This window comes from Hermetia illucens, chromosome 3 (assembly GCF_905115235.1).
Source record: "Hermetia illucens chromosome 3, iHerIll2.2.curated.20191125, whole genome shotgun sequence".
Classification (NCBI taxonomy): domain Eukaryota; kingdom Metazoa; phylum Arthropoda; class Insecta; order Diptera; family Stratiomyidae; genus Hermetia; species Hermetia illucens.
In genome coordinates, this window is record NC_051851.1 from 25,129,639 (window position 1) to 25,142,464 (window position 12,826).

General features: G+C 40.0%; 2 protein-coding genes across 6 annotated transcripts in view; one reads left to right on the forward strand and one right to left on the reverse strand.

Moving 5' to 3' along the window:
- Positions 1-12,826, reverse strand: part of LOC119650660 (autophagy-related protein 16) — a 440,786-nt gene that overhangs the window by 167,215 nt on the left and 260,745 nt on the right. The gene's annotated exons all lie outside the window — the stretch shown is intronic.
- The window catches only part of LOC119650659, a 220,773-nt gene continuing 216,047 nt past the window's right edge, over positions 8,101-12,826 (forward strand). The window contains exon 1 of the mRNA XM_038053594.1: positions 8,101-8,567. The gene's annotated coding sequence lies outside the window, so the exon portion shown is untranslated. The remainder of the gene's footprint in view (positions 8,568-12,826) is intronic.

Genomic DNA, 12,826 nt, shown 5'->3' on the forward strand with positions numbered 1-12,826 from the left:
TATCAAATGCCGAAGATGTAATCGTAGGAACCTTTCCTCAAAACATAAACTGAAGAAAGTACGCTTGGATCTGATTGCGGTGTTTTCGCAGAACGGCAACAGCTTACGTGCGTAGATCACTTGATCAGTAGGTGATGAGCTTCCTTTCAGTAAGTCCGAAATTCTTAGAATCGCAATCCCACATGAACTTTCACGCCTTGCTTAGAGTTGAAACAGCGTGCACTTCTTCTTACCAAACATGTTCACGCTGAGGCAGCTCAGTCAATTATTGCCGTCCAGACTGAGTATAAGGGAAGGAGACGTTTGAAATTCCGATGAACTTTCACAAGTGACCTAAAATCGTCTATGATTGGCTAAATCTCACCACCGAGACTCTGCCGAATTTTTACAATTTACCAGCAATATCATCGGCATTGCACTGTTAAAGTTGCAGAGATTAAAGAGACCCTTAGGTACTTCCATAAAACACAACTAGCAAAATAGACTAGATTCTGCCCCAGTTCAAAATGGGGAAAATTCGTCTTTCTTATTTTCAGTTTAAGTACCAAATCACTCTAAATTTAGTGTTTTCTGTTCACTCCTTGGTGGAGGCCGATTGTGATTCAGTTTCATTATCAACACACTTAACGCTGTGCAAGTGATAAGCTCACAGTAGCGAGGCAAACACAAGACGAACACACACACCCATGATGATTGGGATTCGAAACCAGACCAGCTAGTTTGGGAGGTTGACGCTTTACCACCTCAACCATCACGCCGTCTAAATATGATGAAGGGGAAATAGCCTTACATCATATATCAAGGTTTTATAATTGAATATAAATAATACCTAGCACAGAAGCCTGTGATACGATGGCGAGAAAAGGATTCATATGTCAACAAAATGGCTGGCTTATAAATGTGAATTATTAGCCCTTTCTCTAGAGAAGCACTCAAATCCTAATGCATTTACAGGGTATCATTTTTTTACTATATCTTCAGTTGAACTTAAGATCTTGGTACTAATGGGGGACAATAACTGCTTTTTAAAGATCCTCCAAAGTGTCCAAACTTATCACATGTTCTTTTCTATTTCAAAAACAGAAAAATATCGCCTTCGAGTTGCTAGAACCAACCGTTTTTTTCCCTGCGACACTTCTTTCTCGACACCGCGTACCACATTGACAGCTAACAAATTCGCAGAAGTTGGACAGTTTTCCAAATCCTAAATTCTCGTGTGAACTGGATTGAGGAAGCGCTTTCATATGAAAAGCTCCGTATGAATAGGGTCAACTTGACCCGTGAACCTTACGATTCGGGATGCTTTAATTTGGACCAACTCTGGATGAACGACAAAGAAGGCCTGCATTCCCTACGTTGCCGGAAAAGTTAAGTTTGAGAAGTTCGTTATTCAAATAGTTATGCAAAAGCAAACCTATCCACACTAATGCCGACTGAGTTGCCGAAAACGCGTGTGCCGTAGTAGGATATGTTTATCCGGTTGTCAATCTCTGTGTGACTTCTAAAGCATTATTCGAATTTTCCAACGCTCGGGCTGGATTTGTCTGCTGAAGGGCAGGAAGCAGCTCCATCGATTCTGTGCCTCATGTACTATGGAATTTCCAATAAAGATTCCAAAGGCAATTGTGAAATCTAGATGACCAAGTTTCAAATTGCTTATGACGTATAGTAAGGAAGAACAATATTATCGCAGACGAAGAAATTGAGTCTGATTTGAATTTACAGTTACAAGAGGGGAAAATCAATTAAAATTTAGACCGAACAAGACGACTGTCATTTCTTTCATACGCAAATATTGAAAATTTCAGAAACCACAGCCATATCAGCGATCAAAGGGGAAAGGTTAAATTGCGGGCGGAGAAATATCAAAGTGAGTCTCCCGTACCTAAAACCGTGACTAGCTACACCAACTGGTCCACCAGGTTGGGGGTTGTGTAGGGATGACAACCCTATATGGAAAAAAATTGCTACGGAACCACAAGAGGAGCGCTGAATTGGATGCACTACGCAACAAAAACGGGTAACCATTTTGACCATATTCTCATGAGACGTGTGCTTCTTGTACAGATCAGGAGATACTAAGCAGCTAGCCGTTGCTCTGTCCTAATATAAGGCTGCTCTCGTAGCGATACAAGAGATGCGCTGGACAGGGACCGGTTGCCCGGAGAAGAGCCAGTAGACCATATATTATAGCGACCATCCAGTAAACTATGTGCTCGAAGTAGGGTTCCTAGTTTGCCAAAAAATTATATCTGCTGTTATTAGCTTTGAAAACATAAGCGAACGGCTTCCGAGATAAATTTCGAAACATAGGCCTCATTGACATTAGAGATGAGACTGCAGAGTCCGAAAAGGATATCGTCTAAGTGGCAGTGGAACGAACCTTCGAAGCCTGCTCCAGGAGATTATCTCACCCTCGATGGGCATCTCATTAATTGGCGGGAAACGGTACTGACGGTGTAGACCACAGAGCCACTACCGAGACAGAGGAACAAGTTGTGATATTTGAACCAGCAGGTTTGGCTACATTTTGGGAACCCAACTGAGGAGCCAGAGAATCTTCTTATCTCGTCCTAAAGGTGGAATGTATCCGACTGAAGATGTTTACCGCAGTCGTCTTTTAAGCACGAATGAAGTCTTGTTAAAGGACTTCCTATAGAAGCACGGAAACAGGGACGAAAGATGTCATATATTAAATATATGTAATATGTGGAAGAGATGAGCTATTGGACCACAAAGCGCAAGTTATCCGAAACAATGAACCAAAGGGACCATGTCTTTTCAAAGAGAATCAGAACAGAACAGAACAGAAAGGGGCGCTAATTTAAGCATACCAAAAAAAGATAATGACAGTCAATTTTCCAGATGTTATTCCGCAAGTTTTAGTTGAGATATACCACTGATTACCGCCACAATTTGAACTAGAATCTAATAATACTGTCAGCCTTATAAGTCGTGTAAAAGTTATCTGATGATTGAAAGCCGCTGTGATAGTCTCAATACCACAAGGAGATAGCATCTGCAGAGTATTGGACGAAACTACTGCTAGTACTACCATAACTGATAAATTGCCAAAAGTTATAGATGAAAGTTGATAAAGTGAAAAGATTTCGTGAAGCAGAAACCGACAGTCAGACGAAATTTTCATTGCGAAATCTTCAGTGAGCTATCAAAATGCCACTTAAGGAGGTCATTGAAGAAAACTTCTCTAATATAGGACAAAGAACTGCCTCTCCATTCCAGATAGTTAAAAAATACCTAAAGGATAGCTCGCTTGGGAACGATCTCCCATGCTTTAACGTTTACAGATCATCAAGTCATACCACGTTAAGACAAATGAAAGTTCTGAAAAATGTAATGTAAAGTTTATCTCTGCTCATGAGACGTAACGCTGAACTCCTGTCACAAGAGATCAATATCAACAAGGTTACTATTGAACTGACTCCTAAGCTATCTTGAGACCTTCACAGAGCGCTCGGATTCATTCCAAATGGTATTGGGACCCAGATATGGGAGGGAGGCCTTATGAGTCTAGTGGTAGTATCAAGTATTGTCGAGCAAAATCTCAAAAACCCCTGGATACTAGTTTTTCCAGAATTAAGGAAGGGATTATTGAATTGTTAACAGAATTTGGGCATATCAACCTCCCGAAAGCGATGAAATTTTCATGGCTAACAAAGATATCTTTTAATAAATTACGAGGGTAAGTGAGATTCTATGTACGTTTAATTTATAGATGGGAAGCCATAAGCACGTGTGGGGAATAGTACATCAATCAAACTGACGCGCTATTTGTCAATTTTCTCCAGCTCTCCAGAGGAATTTAAGCCACTCCACTGTTCTGGTTATTTTCTTTGGTGTAATACAATAATTGGCATATACCAGTCATCAATAATACCTTCCTTTATAAAATATATTTTTCCGGCGAATTGGAAAGTTGTTGAGCGCCCTATCACACAATGAAGACAGTTCTATCATCAACCATTTATGCACAAAGGTAGCCACAGTCACACCGCCTTGTAATCGTCCTTCCCTGTTGATAGTTTAGCCCACGTACACGAGAAGGGCGATCGTTTGCTATACGACTCATCTAAAGTGGCATTTGCTACGAAGCTTAACCGGACGTTAACCGGTACCAAGGATGGCCCTCTGGGAAAATTTCTCTGAGATGTGTTTTCGGCCGGTTATTTGCTGTTGGCCCCATTGTGGGAGTTTAATGGTGGTTGTGTCCATATCGCGGACAGAGTTCGTAGTGAGCTCAAGGGTTGAGTTGCGCTCTGCAACTCGGGGGGCGTATTCGTTATTGCAGAAGAGGTGTTGCATAAATCTCGCATCCACTGGCATCAATGCTAAGCCTACATTCAGTATTAAATAGTGCCGCTGTGACATTCATGGCGGAGTTTCTGATTGTGGACTCCAAATCAATGCATGTCCGATGATGACCGCGGAATTATGCCTACAGGGCAAGTACTCACGTTAAACCCCTAGGATCTGCAGTGCTTCTTTAAAAGACCCAGAAAGACAACAATTAAAGGGGGATGAGTCAAAACTATGGGGGATCATGAAGTGGAGTCGACTTACTTTATAGAAGTTAAAATTGTAGTATAGAATAGAGTCTTTTTATAAAGAAGAGACATCTTAAATCGATTGGTTACGACTTTTGGAAATATAGGCCTTACTTCTGTCATAAGCCTACACTGATAAACTAAATACAGCAACTGACCGACTTTGCTGCAAGAAATCAATTCAAAAATGCCACCTTAGTCAAAATAAACACTGGCAACGACTTTGTAACAGTGGAATCTCGGTTTTTGAGGGTCCCTTCCTAACGCCAATTCATAATGGCTTCTTTGAACTCAGGCATGCCTAAATCGACACAAGTTTCCCCGCAGCTGACAATCCTCGCCAGAAGTGCTTCCTGCTCTTCCGAAAAACATGCTGTCTCAACTTCTGATCTGCTATCAAAGCATGAATGACGTACATCACACACTTTTTACAAAACCTCGATCCTCTGGAATGACTGACAATAATTTAATTGAATGCAACTTCGCAAATTTCTAGACGTTATTTGCATTCGAGTATATAAAGAACGTTATGAATGCTTTCTCATGTAATGTTATCTAAGGAAAACATTTTCAGAAATGTATTCCCTTCTTTTGCAAACCATCCCAAAAATAACCGATAGACTGCAGAAATCTTATCTCTATATTCCGCTATTAAAAGGCAGAGGAACCAGATTGCACACTTTACGGAACCATTGGAGGCGTCGTTTACATTTAAGTATGACACAAACCGTGTAAATGTTCCCTTTTTAGTGCCGATTCAGGGAAGGCGATCATAATTCTAACACCCAATGCAAGTACGTCATCCGCTACCCCTCCCATCCCCTTTGTGTCAGGCAAACACCCTGATTAAATGTGTACCTTTATTCTTTGTAAGGTTTCAGCAAGTCTCGCAATCTCACTAGCAATAAATTAAGTAATGCTACGGTGCAGGAGACCTACACCCTAAAAACTAATACCCGCCGCTTTTTATCCTCTCCCCATGTCTCTTCCAACGCACTGCAGCTCGGGCAGCACTCATACTTCTGCTCCCTTTCCGCTTTCCTCCTTCACGCTTCTTTCAGTAGCTCCTTCTGTATTTTCTGTTTTTCTTCAATCTGCGCATCTCCGGAGTTGCATTCTCTGGACTCAGGTTCTTACCCAGCGCTTTGTTGAAGTTGCTTATCCCCATCGCGAATGCATCATAATTCGGTGAATAGTCCAACCAAAACGATGTAGATACTGCCTGTAGCAACAACGGTGTCCAGTCTGAAACTGGGTAATATGGTAGTTGGTTATCTCGCCTATGCGTCCAACGACCTTTCGTAGAGTTGTCCCACCTGTATTGCCAGGGATCATACAACTGACTTTACCACATTGGTACGATCTGTGTCCTCTTCCATACGTCTGCGTGATACTTATTTTTTTTGCTAGGATGTCCACTGGGATCATACCCACCATTACTAATACTGCCTTATTTGATTTGGTTCTCAAAGCGCGAATTTGTATGGGCCCCGGCCAACATAGGTTACGCATAAAGCAAAGTGAAACGCACCTCTCCGATCAGAAGTAATCTTCGACAATGTTTTGGCCCGCCAATATTCGGTAACTCTTTAGCAAGTGCTGCTTTTTAACATGCATGCTCTAGGTGTTCCCTAAAGCTCAATGTGGCATTAATCATCTCCCGCAGTTATTTGATAGCTGGCTGCGAGACAACCTTATATCAACCAATTTCCACTTTCAGAGTATTCTTCTTTCTACGGTCCTTATGGTGTTCGTTGTGTAAATCTTCCCATACTGTGGGTGTTTTGTTATATCAACCATAGTCACGTAATCCGCGAAGCCGATAATCGAAGCCTCTTCTCGGACGGCAGGAACAAGCACCTCACTAGACATGACATTCGACAGCAGGGAATCTAGTTCTGAACCCTGTGGTACCATCGATTTGAGGCCCTCATTGATGCGGTACCAGAGAGTCCTCTCTGAGAGGTAATTTTTGACCAAACTCGCCAAATATTCGGGAACACCTATGTCAGCCAACGTCCCTTTGATTCAGTTCTAGATGGCGGAATTGAATCCACTTTTGACATCCAATGCCAACATGATACAACAGCTGAAGAGTGGACACGCCGAAAACTGATACTGATGCTCCAACATGCCATTGCTGGACCCCTTCAGAGATTGACATTCAACTAAAATGAAAACATTTGGGGGGAGTTTGGGGGTTGGTTTGTTTTGAGCTTCACTGCATGGTATCGATACGAAAATAGTTTTACTTAGCTAAAAAATATCAAATTGGCCTGTGATAGCTTCTTGAAATTAGCGATCACACTGTCGCTTTAGTAACGGAATTTTGGTTGCCAAATGAAGTCAAAAATAAACTAGAAGAACTTAAATAGGGATCTCTGGATGGAAGAAACTCAAAGTACTTCCCACGAATCGGACTTCTTTCCACTTTGACGGATTAAATGGAATTGAGCTGCTTCGAGCTTTGCCGGTCCCCAAATCAAATTGATATCTCGAAATTTCTCTTCTAAGTCATCTAAAACCTCTCCAACTCGTTGAATTCTCTAAACAAATCAAAACTTTAGAAAGTAGGGATGCAACTTTCCTAACTCTTCAATTCCACCGCATCTTCTTCGCCACCGTTCAATGAACTTTTCCATTCTCTTCATTCAGTAACACAAAAACCCAATGCTACACTCGAAACAAGGTGAAGTTTCTCAAGAAGTCCCCTAAGCAAAAGCCAAGTTCAAACGAGCACAAGACACTACCCACGATCGCAACATTGAACTTCCAAACAGGTGCGCCTTGCGCGCTCCACTCGATACCTGAAGCAGTGGCCTCAACAGCAGTCAGGTGAAAGACTTACCTGATGCATTCGCGAAGAACTTTTCGCGAGAGCGAGCCCCAGCAGAGAAATGAATTTCTCCAAGCATTTCCAATCCGGAACCTTTCTATTCTCTCCTGCGGACATATTTCCTCAAGCACAGCAACGTGTGTAGTTTTTTGCTGTGCTACCTATATCGATGAGTATCTACAGGTGTAACGTATGTAGATAATGTACATGCATGCATGCTGTGTACGCTAGAGTATCCAAGAAGCGATATTGTACCAGCGAAGCCAGCGAAAGAGGAAGAGATGATGGTAATGAACTTGATGCAGAGTGGAAATGCGGAAAGCTTATGGCTTGAGACCGTTTCGGAGAGTACGGTGGATGGCCATGGTCGTGGATCATGATGACGACGACGATGAAGATGATGATGATATTGTTGTTGTTCTCGTGCTGGTTGCAGCCGCAGCAGATGATGATGATAATAATGACCATCGCATAGCACACTCACTTATGATCAAATAGGGAATTGGTATGGAGAAAAGAGAGGAGAGAGTTCAATGGAGAGTTTATATCGGAATATGCTCCAAAAGCGAAAGAATCAAGACCCAAGCATAGAGTTTGATCCAGCATAGGTAGAACTGTGAAAGATACCAAACCGACCAAGAAGAAGTCTTCAGAACTTATATAACAACTCATTACCTTGGAGTATGCTTTAGTTTCACGGCGACCTCACCACGGTCAAGTTCGTTTTTCCTTATTTCTCTAAAAATATTATTTGTAGAGAGGAGTTAGGAAAATAGCCAAAATTGTAGATATTTTAGTTAAATTAGAGGAAGAAAAAATTAAATTTTTCTCGTAAGAAGGTGGACTTTCAATCCACCTGAAGAGGACATTGTACTGTGTGTTCAGTTCTAAAAGGATAACGAGTGTTGGTTTATCTTTCGTTATTTGTTTTAAACAAATATTTTACGCGAGTGGAATATCACGTTTTGTGTGGATAATTGTTTTGTTAAATATAAAGATACAACTCAGCAGACGAAGGATACATCGTACCCGATCGCCTGACAGAAAAAAGGATATTATTAACACAAGAGTAGTGGTGCAACTTGAATAATACAAGAGTTTGAAGTGCTTAGAAAAATTAAACAAGTGCTCGACGGGTGTCGTTTTGCTACGATCAGCCGAATAATGTAAGTGAATTGAATAATTTTTCTTGATGTCTTCAGATGGAGCAAAGAATTACCATTGTCTTTTCTCTATTCCTGGAAATAATGCCTATTCAACGCTTAAACACAAATCATTTTGGATAAAGTCTAGAACTCATAAAACAATCCAACGATAGAAGGAAAACATTATTATTCCAATATTTGCTAAACAAGTTAGCATTTTGTCTAGCCTGAACAGACAGTCAGGGCTCATGAGTAGTTAACATGGACCATCTTGTCGCTGTTGTCGTCTTTATGCGCCGTCAAAAGATATTTTCTACATAACATGAGTGAGCGCATATGAAAATAGAATGTATGAAAAATCAAAACAAAAGAGTTAAGCGAGCAACCTGTTCTAGTGTTGTACTGAACAAATCGTCGTCATTGCTGTTGATTGGTGATGATCAGGAGGCGATTAAATGATTTTTTTAAATGAATTTTTATGGACGAACGAGGGATAGGTTAGGGTTTGGTGGAGCAGATGATTTCGATGGTAATATGGGCATGGGAGATCCAAGAATGGGTTTAGGTGTTGAGGAGAAAATTAATAGCTCGGATGAGGAGATAATGCTGGGATTGAAGTTGATGGATAAATTCTTGGGAAATTTTTAATATTTCTTTACTAGGTGTTAATTATAAGAGTCAGAGGCTTGGACGCAAGAAAAACAGCGTATTTTGCTGCCTCCTTCTATGAGTTCAATGGGAGGCTTTTGAGTTTTTCTACAAAGTTAGCGTAGTAAAATATCGTTAAAATGAAGATGAAAAGTATCTTCAACTCATTTTAGGATACAAAACACTTTAGAGTCAGGAAATGAAATATTTAACACTACAATATTTAAGGAGGACTCAAAATATTATTTAAACTCTTTATGAAAAAAATGAAGCTGGATTTCCTCGGCAAAAGAAGAAGATTCTTCTTTAACAAACCAATTTTTTGCTGCTTACGAAAAAAAAAGAAATTAAAAATTTCCTCCCAAAGAACAGGAAAGAAAAATCCTTGAAATTTTGGATGCTTGAGATTTGGTCCTTTTCTGTGATACGAAGAATGTTTTTCGAGGAATTTTTAAATAAAATCTTGGAAATTTAACTAAAAAAAGATGGGTCCGTACATAAAGCCTTGGGGTATCCAAGCGACTGGATGTGGTATCCTTGGCATTTTATGCGATTTGGCGTAGTTTTTTGGATGTGACAAATTCACCTTTGCAGCCTGAATATTCAACTTAGACTTTTTTAGAGACGAGTTTGAGATGGATACCACCTAACTTCCCTTCCTTCAGTTCAAATAACTGAGTGTGTCCATTTCGGAGTTGGCTTCCGAAATATTTGTGTCCGGTACTTATGAATCTCAGGCGTCCTAAAAGCCAGAAAATTAAATAAAGGATGAGCTCACTTTTCATCTGTTCAAATTGATAATAGACGAGTTGAAATACGGAGCAATTTGTTAGCCAATGCTCCAAGGTTCAATGAGAATTGAAGAAGAATTTTCCGTTTTTAGTTAAAAATTATTTGAGCTGTATATCGGGAACCAGCTATTCTTACCTTCAGGGTATATTTTTTAAAGAATTATTATAATAATCCCTTGACTTTAAGGTATCTCTGCTTTGGTGATTACACACAATGCTAAGACTACCGAAATCTAGGAGCAGCCAAGGAGGTTTAGACAGTTTTTGATTAACTTTAAGAAGCTCGAACAGTTTTCGTACTTATGGGGAAAATAAGGGAAAATAATATGTCAAGGGCCGCCCGAAATTCAGTAGACAACATCGTGTATTTTGAAAACTTCCACCAAATGAAAAGTTTATTTCTAGATTTTTTTTAGGAGCACCGAAACGGGCTCTCATTTCTCTAGGACGCTGCAATAACTTTTGTATTTTTTGCGGAAAAAAAACGAAGGAAAAGGACCTATTTAGTACTCCAGGATGATAGGTGGACGAAATCCTATTTAGTTGGAAATATTTCGCATAAAATTCAAATGTTTTTTATAATATGTGAGGAGCAGTCAAAAGGACTTCATCTTATTTCTGACGAACTCCAAGAAGATGCAATTATTTTCCCAGCTTTTGGCTAAAATATGAAAAGGAATGAGATCTTCTGGGTCACGCAAAAATCAGTGAATAAAATCGCATTATTTCGTACATTGCTAGCTACTTTCTGGGGATTAAAGTTTTTTAAGGAATTGTATTTTTCCATCAACTTTTGTACGGAATTTGCGAAGGAAGCCATGACCATCAGTCCTTTCTTCTAGAATTGTTCGAAGCACCCGAAGGAACAATCTTCGTCAAAACTACAGGGAACGAATAGCTTTGAAATAATTGTTCTTTAGGACAGAAAATTAGACTTTCAGCAATTATTGAGTGGAAGCTTCGGGACTTGAATTGAAGACAGTTCGAGCACTCAAGGCATTGCTTAGAAAAAAAATCGAAACTGAAGACAGAATCAAGAGAAAAATTCGCCTAACTTTAGAGAAAAAGTGCAGCAAGAGACAATTTATGTGGGAAATATCTGATGTTTATGAAATCTAATACTTATACTCGGAACTATTATCTAGTCATAAGGCCTAAAATTAACAAATCCACCAGTTCGAAGCAGACAGCTAGCAGGCTCGCAACTTTTGAAGAAACAAGAGGCCCTCCCTGGACGGAGCTCCCTTTTTTGACTACTCATAATTGGTATGTGAATTTTCTGAAGTGATTCACGAATAATCTTCATCGGTGGAGAAAATTTTCCGCCTCAAATTCTTGTCTTCTCGCTGAATGGGCCTTTAAGATAGGAATACACTTGATCGTCAATTCGGAGAGTATTAAGTTAATTATTTCTCCATATCGCGCTGACTACTTCAGTCTTAAAGAACACCCTTTTCTGCAAAAAAAACCCTTTCAAAACAATAGAAGCTCTGCTAAAATAACTCCCTCAATTTCGTTCTGCTCGGTGAAACGTATGTTGGGTTTTCGTGAAAAGATACATCTACAAATTTTCCAATAACCGAAAGAATTCACTTGCAAATGAGAAGAACTAGCCCCTGAAGTTCAGTGATTGCGAAATAAATTCTTCAACCTTGCGATTTGATTCTAATCATTATTTCCCAAGCGCGAAGGTTAAAAAGCTAATATCCTTCTAGCCATTGAGAATCAAATGCTTCCTTAAAATGATTAGCCTTCTGAAGGGAGACTAAGAATTATTTTTTGAAGAAAGGAGTTTTCGAAGGAAGCCAAGAATCGCCAGCATTTCTCAGACCCGTTACAGAAGCATTTCATCGATTTATCCTCCAGCAATAATTCCACTTACATAAAAAGGGGGAAAACCTCCAGATAGAGCTTGAAAGAAGTATCAACTTCCAGTCGCAATTGGTATGACACATCCCAAAGGGCGTTAATTTTTTGGAAAAGCATGTTCGATTCTAGATGTTATCTCCGGTTTCCAACTTTCGAGACTGAATAATCAGTTGGATAGCAAATCAGTTCTGCTTTTAAAATTTTGAGTAGTTTTAGTCCACCAACTAAGACGAAGTAGCAGTTAACATGCCTTAGACATGATTGACTGTTGGTGTCAGGTTGCGAGGGATCTGCGGAAACCTGCGTCAGGTGTCAATCTCCCGCGAAGCTTGCCTTACAAGGATGATGTTAATCAAATCGAGGTATTCTCACGCTAAAAGCTGGGAGCACGACTAACTTATCGAAAACGTGCCATAAGAATTACTGACCATACGCTATTCGTATTTAGAAGTGTTCAATTTAGGAATCGAGCCAGTGAGTGAGCCAATACCAAGTTGCTCTGCAATATTTTTGCAATATGAGTAGTGCCTAATCAGCTTTTCATTGAAATATGTAGGGATGCGGCCCTCTAAAATATCTAAAAAATCGCCGGTGTCGTATAGCGTCTTCTTGGTTAACTCAGCTAACTAACTTATTTTCACGAAAAAGGCCCAGGACAACATAATCATAACTCCGCATGGTCCCCCTTAATAAAAATCAATAAAAAAGTGTTAGTCATAGCCTTAGTCTGTTGCTGGATGCTGGTATACCACTAGGAGTGCTATTTTAAGCAGGTATCAACCAAATTTCTTTGGTGTCTCGGTGGTGCTAATATTCAAAGTAATGTCGATCAACTATGATGTTTGCGAGAACATGGACACAGAATTCCACAGTTTTGAAAGTTCGATGCATATTTACAAAAGCGCTGGCGATTGGCAATTCCACTTACTGGGACGAGGCTGTCAGACCCGAGTTTCCTCACGCCGCGAGGTT